The sequence below is a fragment of the Macaca thibetana genome, chromosome 8 (assembly GCF_024542745.1).
Source record: "Macaca thibetana thibetana isolate TM-01 chromosome 8, ASM2454274v1, whole genome shotgun sequence".
Lineage (NCBI taxonomy): Eukaryota > Metazoa > Chordata > Mammalia > Primates > Cercopithecidae > Macaca > Macaca thibetana.
Window position 1 is genome coordinate 107,148,989 of NC_065585.1, and position 8,113 is coordinate 107,157,101.

Here is an 8,113-nt window from a genome sequence, read left to right on the forward strand (position 1 = left end):
AAAAGTATTAATGCAAAACAAATAGACAAAAAGTGTGATTACAGATGATTTCATGAAGAGTAAACAAATAAATATGTGCCTCAGCTATTGCTTTTATCTTTCCATTATAATAGTACTTTCAAAATCTTTTATTTTTATTTTTATTTATTTATTTTTTATTGAGACAGAGTCTCTCTCTGTCACTGAGGCTGGAGTTCAGTGGTGCAATCTCCACTCATTGCAACCTCTGCCTCCCGGGTTCAAGTGATTCTCCTGCCTCAGCTTCCCGAGTAGCTGGGATTACAGGTGCCCGCCATGATGCCTGGCTAATTTTTGTATTTTTAATAAAGACTAGGTTTCACCATGTTGGTTAGGCTGGTCTTGAATTCCTGACCTTAGGTGATCTGCCCGCCTCAGCCTCCCAAAGTGCTGGGATTACAGGCTTCAGCCACCACGTTGAGAAATCTTTCTTCTTTTTTTTTTCTTCTTCTTCTTCTCTCATCTCAGTTAAAGCAAGGGTCCTGCTCCACTGGGCAGCATATTTCAGTCTCTTTGAAATGATTGGCAAATATAGCTGCTGCTCTGAGATTTTGCCTTTTGCCAACTATGTGGTGATGATTTTAGTAATATCTTCACATTTAAATAGATCATATTTCACAAAGCCCCCAACAGAACCTCACTTGCTCATCCCTGTAGTACTTCTAGGGGAGAAAACAGGGTTTGGCTAATCATGCCTTGGAGTAGAGAAATTAGAGATCCGTGAGGATATGGAGATGACAGGGAAGCCCAGCACGATGGAGTCTCAGTCACAAAGCAAAGTCACCATAAGAAATCAGAAATCCTGAAGTATTTCCAAGGTCAAATTTTTACCTTATAAATATATTGCCTCTAAAATCCTCTTCCTATTTATAATCATGCAGGAAAGGAAAGGAAAGGAAGGGAGGGGAGGGGAGGGAAGGGGAGGGGAGGGGGGGGAGGGAAGGGAAGGGAAGGGAAGGGAAGGGAAGGGAAGGGAAGGGAAGGGAAGGGAAGGGAAGGGAAGGGAAGGGAAGGGAAGGGAAGGGAGATTACACCATTTCTAATTAGGTGTACTGGTTTGCTTGAAGGTATCTAAGAGGTTCCTCAACTCCTTCCCGCTTCTCAAATTTCTGCCTCTAAAGGAAGTGAGCAGATCCATTCCAGCTACCACAGAGCTTAGCCTAGTTTAGTCCTTCAAGTAACCCTGGCACCAGGACTTGCAGAAAGTTTACACCTTATAAACTACCACCTCCAGGACTAAGCTGCACAAGTGCCAAAGTAAGAGTGAGGACTGTGAATGAATTTGCTTATGTTGTGACACTAAAAATTGGTTATAGTTACAATGTCTTTTTCCTTAACAACAGAGATACCTCCTGAGAAGTGTGTCATTAGGCCATTTCCTTGTTGTGAAAACATCATACACTGTACTTACACAAACCTAGATGGTACAGCCTGCCACATACCTAGGTATAGCCTATTTCTTCTAGGCTGCAAACCAGTGCAGCAGGTTACTGTGCTGAATATTGTAGGTTATTGTAACACAGTATTGTGTTTGTTTATCTAAATATAACTGAACATAGGAAAGGTGCAGTAAAAATACAGTAAAAAAAGATTTAATATGATACATCTATATAAAGCATGTATTAGTCCATTCTCATGCTGCTATAAGGACATACCTGCAACTGGGTAATTTATAAAGGAAGACAGTTTAATTGACTCATAGTTCTGCAAGGCTGGCGAAGCATCAAGAAACTTACAATCATAACAAAAGGGGAAACAAACACATCTTTCTTTACATGGCGGCAAAAGAGAGAAGAGTAAGAGTCAAGCAAAAGGGGAAGCCCCTTATAAAACCATCAGATCTCTTGGGAACTTAATATTATGAGAATAGCATAGGGGAAACTGCCCTCATTATTCAATTACCTCCCACTGGGTCCTTCCCATGACACGTGGGGATTATAGGAGCTACAATTCAAGATGAGATTTGGGTTGGGTCACAGCCAAACCATATCAAAGCATTTACCATGAATGGAGTTTCTAGGACTGGAAGTTGCTCTGAGTCAGTGAGTGAGTGGTGAAGGCCTAGAATATTACTGTGCACTACTGAAGACTTTATAAACCCCTGCACTCTTAGCCTACACTAAATTTATTTTTTAAATCTTTCTTCTATAACAAATTAACCTTAGCTTACTGTGACGTTTTGCTTTATAAAGTTTTTAATTCTTTAAATCTTTTTGACTTTTTTTGTAATAATACTTAGCTTGAAACACAAACACATTGCACAGCTATACAAAAATATTTTCTTTCTTTATGCCCTTATTCTATAAGCTCTTTTCTATTTTTAAGATATTTTAGTTTTTTCTTTACTTTTTAAATTTTTTGTTAGAAACTAAGACACAAACAGACACATTAGCCCAGGCTTATAAAGAGTCAGGATCATCAATATCACTGTCTTCCACCTCCACATCTTGTCCCACTGGAAGGTCTTCAGGGGCAGTAATAGGCATGGAGCTGTCATCTCCTGTGATAACAGTGCCATCTTTGAGAATACCTCCTGAAGGACCTGCCTGAGGCTGTTTTACAGTTCATTTTATATATGTATACACACACACACACACACACACACACATATACATATGCACATACGTATATATATGTAGGAGTGCACTGTAAAGCAACAATAAAACGTATAGTAACCAGTATATGTATAATGTATAAACCAGTAATGTAGTCATTTATTATCATTATCAAGTATTAGGTACTGTATATAACTGTAAGTGGTAGACATCTCTAAGACTGACAGTTCAGTAACTTGGTTTATACCAGCATCATCACAAACATGTAATGCACGTTGCTATCACATTAGGATGGCTATGACATCACTAGGTGACAAGGAATTTTCGGCTCCATTATAATCTTACGGGACATCCATCATATATGTGGTCCATTGTTGATCAAAACACCATTATGTAGCACATGACTGTGTTACGTATAAAGTATGCATAAGAAACTATTGCAATGCAAAGTTTTTTTTTGTTTTTTTTGTTTTTGTTTTTGTTTTTTTTTGAGACAGAATCTCATTGTTGCCCAGGCTGGAGTGGAGTAGCATAATCTCGGCTAACTGCAGCCTCTGCCTCCTGGGTTCAAGTGATTCTCCTGCCTCAGCCACCTGAGTATCTGAGATTGCAGGCATGTGCCACCACAACAGGCTAATTTTTGTATTTTTAGTAGAGACAGGGGTGTCACCATATTGGCCAGGCTGGTCTCGAACTCCCGACCTCAAAGGATGTACGTGCCTTGGTCTCCCAAAGTGCTGTAATTACAGCCACGAGCCACCGTGCCCAGCCACAAAATTTTTAATAGACTTATAATGACTTTAATAGACTTTTAATAGACTTTAATAGACTTTTTAATAGACTTATAATGTGAATGTATGTGCTATGCATTCAAAAACTTTGCAATTGTTTGTTAGCAGAGGGGGGTTCTTAAGGATGAAAAGAGTGTACAATAAAACAAGAACAGTTTTCGTTCCTGAATCAAAATCTGTTTCTATTTATTTAATGGGGGAAAATGATCATCTTAACCAATTTTTTTTTTTTCATGTAATCAACATGTATTCAGAATTCAGTGTTTGGGCCTTAGGAAGACAAGACAGTTGAGGACACAAGATTTCTCTGTGTCCTCTGTAATGAATGAACTGTACATTATCAAATAGATTTATTCTGGCTCAAATGCACAAATGAATAACACTTTAACAGCCAGGTATTAAAGTCACAGAACAATAAAAAGGTAATATGTAAAATCTAGTCCAACCATGTCATTTAAAAATATTTAAATAAACCTTTTATTTTATAATAGTTTTAAATTTACAGGAAAAATATTTATATTATAAAATATAAAAACTATTTAATAATAGTTTTAAATTTATGCAATGTTGGTACAGAGATTTTCCATATATCTCATATTAATTTCCTCTGTTGTTAATATCTTACATGACTACAGCACATTTACCATAAATAATAAGCAATATTTATATATTTTAGTCACTAAACTTTATGATTTATATATATTTCATTTATGTTTCCTTAACCTCCTTTTTCTGTTCCAGGATCTCATTCAAAATACCACATTAAAAAAAAATTATTTATCTAACGCAATCAACTTTTTTTCCTTATACTTTAAGTTCTGGGATACATGTGCAGAACGTGCAGAATTGTTATGTAGGTATACACATGCCATGGCGGTTTGCTGCACCCATCAAGCTGTCATCTACATTAAGTATTTATCTTAATGCTCTCCCTCCCCTAGCCTCCCACCCCCCGACAGGCCCCGTTGTGTGATGTTCCACTCCCTGTGTCCATGTGTTCTCATTGTTCAACTCCCACTTATGAGTGACAACATGCGGTGTTTGGTTTTCTGTTCTTGTGTTAGTTTGCTGAGAATGATGGTTTCCAGCCTCATCCCGCAAAGGGCATGAACTCATCCTTATTTTATGGCTGCATAATATTCCATGGTGTATATGTGCCACGTTTTCTTTATCCAGTCTATTATTGATGGGCATTTGGGTTGGTTCCAAGTGTTTGCTATTGTGAACAGTGCTGCAGTAAACATACATGTGCATGTGTCTTCATAGTGGATGATTTATAATCCTTTGGGTATATATGCAGTAATGGGATTGGTGAGTCAAATTGTATTTCTGGGTCTAGATCGTTGAGGAATTGCCACACTGTCTTCCACAATGGTTGAACCAATTTACACTCCCACCAACAGTGTAAAAGCGTTCCTATTTCTCCACATTCTCTCTGGCATCTGTTGTTTCCTGACTTTACAATGATCACCATTCTAACTGACATGAGATGATATCTCATTGTTGTTTTGATTTTCATTTCTCTAATGACCCGTGATGATAAGCTTTTTTTCATATGTTTGTTGGCCACATGAATGTCTTCTTTTGAGAAGTATCTGTTCATATCCTTGGCCCACTTTTTGATGGGGTTGTTTGTTTTTTCCTTATAAATTTGTTTAAGTTCTTTGTAGATTCTGGATATTAGCCCTTTGTCAGATGAATAGATTGCAAAAATGTTCTCCCATTCTGTAGGTTGCCTGTTCACTCTGATGATAGTTTATTTTGCTGTGCAGAAGCTCTTTAGTTTAATGAGATCCCATTTGTCAATTTGGCTTTTGTTGTCATTGCTTTTGGTGTTTTAGTCATGAAGTCTTTGCCCATGCCTATGTCCTGAATGGTATTGCCTAGGTTTTCTTCTAGGGTTTTTATGGTTTTAGGTCTTACGTTTAAGTCTTTAATCCATCTTCAGTTAATTTTTGTATAACGTATAAGGAAGGGATCCAATTTCAGCTTTCTACATATGGCTAGTCAGTTTTCCCAATACCATTTATTAAATATGGAATCCTTTCCCCATTGCTTGTTTTTGTCAGATTTGTCAAAGATTAGATAGTTGTAGATGTGTGGTGTTATTTCTGAGGCCTCTGTTCTATTTCATTGGTCTATATGCCTGTTTTGGTACCAGTACCATGCTGTTTTGGTTACTGTAGCTTTGTAGTATAGCTTGAAGTCAGGTAGCATAATGCCTTTAGCTTTGTTCTTTTTGCTTAGGATTGTCTTGGCTATATGGGCTCTTTTTTGGTTCCATATGAAATTGAAAGTAGTTTTTTTCTAATTCTGTGAAGAAAGTCAATAATAATAAGAGCTATTAATAACAAACCCACAGCCAATATCATACTGAATGGGCAAAAGTGGGAAGCATTCCCTTTGAAAACCAGCACAAGACAAGGATGCCCTCTCTCACCACTCCTATTCAACATAGTATTGGAAGTTCTGGTCAGGGGAATCAGGCAAAATAAAGAAATAAAGAGTATTCAGATAGGAAGAGAGGAAGTCAAATTGTCTCCGTTTGCAGATGACATTATTGTATATTTAGAAAACCCCATTATCTCAGCCCAGAATCTCCTTAAGCTGGTAAACAATTTCAGTAGTCTCAGGATACAAAATCAATGTGCAAAAAATCAGAAGCATTCCTATACACCAATTATAGAGAAACAGAGAGCCAAATCATGAGTGAACTCCCATTCACAATTGCTACAAAGAAAATAAAATACCTAGGAACCCAACTTAGAAGGGATGTGAGGGACCTCTTTGAGGAAAACTACAAACCACTGCTCAAGGAAATAAGAAAGGACACAACAAAATGCAAAAACATTCCATGCTCATGGATAGGAAGAATCAATATCGTGAAAATGACCATACTGCCCAAAGTAATGTGTAGATTTAATACTATCCCCATCAAGCTACCAATAACACATTATTTGCTAAGGATCCTTTTGACTGTGACAGTTTTGCAGACTTTCCTTATTTTTCATGGTCCTGACAGTTTTGAAGAATACTAGTTAGGTATTTTGTAGTATGTCACTTAAGAAATAAAAATAAAATTCTAAGCCACCAAATGATTGAACAAACCTGCTCTTGACCAAGGAGACCCCAGAAAAATCTTGAAAATGGACTTCCTGTCCATGAGATAGATGGGAGGTTGAGTACACCTCATACTCTTTCTCTCACTAACCACTTTGACGATTTCTTCCCTAATGGCTAAACAGAAACAAGCCCTTGCAAAAGACTCCACACCTGGTTTCAACCAAGCCTCATTGCTGCTCCTTCCTTTTGCAATGTTTGACAGAACTGACCAGCATTTCTTCCTGATAAGAGACTGCCAACTGACTACAGAGTGGTTCTGGTCAGTCTACAGAGGATGCACAGTGAGAATTTTTGTGTCCTCTGCTTCACCTTCGAAATCAGAGGGCCAAGAACTCCGCCCCAGGATCATGCTAACACAGCCATCTTTTATACATAGGACCCATGAAGAAGCACAAAGCTCAGCTGGCCATCTGCATATTTCTCCTTTCACAAATATTCTGGATCCTCCTACAGCTTATTGAATATGTGTATTTGGCCATTCTACACTGCATATATTTCTGTCCCCTGTGTTCCTCCCTTGAAGTGCCTCTTTCTGGCTTCTGACCAGAGGCTGTGCTTTCCTGCTGGTCAGAATGGCCACCCTGCAGGCTGTAGCACTTTATATGAGAAATAAAGCTCTTCTTTCCAAATTTACGAACCTCATTACTCTTAAGTTGACTCTCTCAAGTAGAGTTTGTCTGATGTTTGTTCTCATGGTTACACTGGGATTACGAGTTTTAAAGAAGAAGTCTAGGACAGAGCTCAGAATATAGCGCCCTAAAATATGACTCTAGGGGCCAGAATATGCTGCTCCAAAGGAAGCCTCTTTAGCATGGAGAGTATTTTGAGCTGTTATTTTGAGAAACTGTAGACACAGGAGAAGCTCTGAGAAGTTACTGGTTTGTATGAAAAATTTACATATAAAGGAAATCTCCATTTGTAAGGGTGTCTTCCCCTCTGCACTAGGAAGAGAAGCATGACTAAATCACTAGAGATTGTTATCAATGGAGAAGGCATAAATTTAAATCTACAATACAAGGTTTTGTTTTACAACTAACTGGGACTTTCCCCAGTCACTTCTTTGTTTCAGAGAATGCTGGTATTTAGCCTGATGTCTAAGACAGTTCTTTGAGTTCTAATCCAAAGATTTACTCATGGCTCTGGATATCTCTCAGAATATGACTCCTGATGTATACCTCTGGTGTACCTATATTAAACTCACGTTTGTTTTCCTCTTGTTTGTCTGTCTTTTCATAAAGAAAATCCCAGCTAGGAACTCATTAAGGGTGAAGGAGAAAATTATTTTTCTCTTCTACATCTACAAAGATAAAGTACCCTTCTCATTATACCATACAAAGGGTACATGCTATTAACATGACTTATCACTGATGATCTTACCCTTGATTATGTTGAGTAATGCTTGCCAGGTTTCTGCACTGGAAAGTTACTTTTTTGTTCCATGTTTCATTTGTACTTCTTGGGACGAAGGTACAAAGTACAGCCCACATTTCAGGGGTAGGTTAGTTATGCTCTATGTCCTTGAGGGAGGAAAATTTATATAAATTATTTGGAATTCTTTTGTAAGGACAATTTGTATCTTATCTCTTATTTATCTGTTTATTTATTCATTCATTCAATTAGTTATTT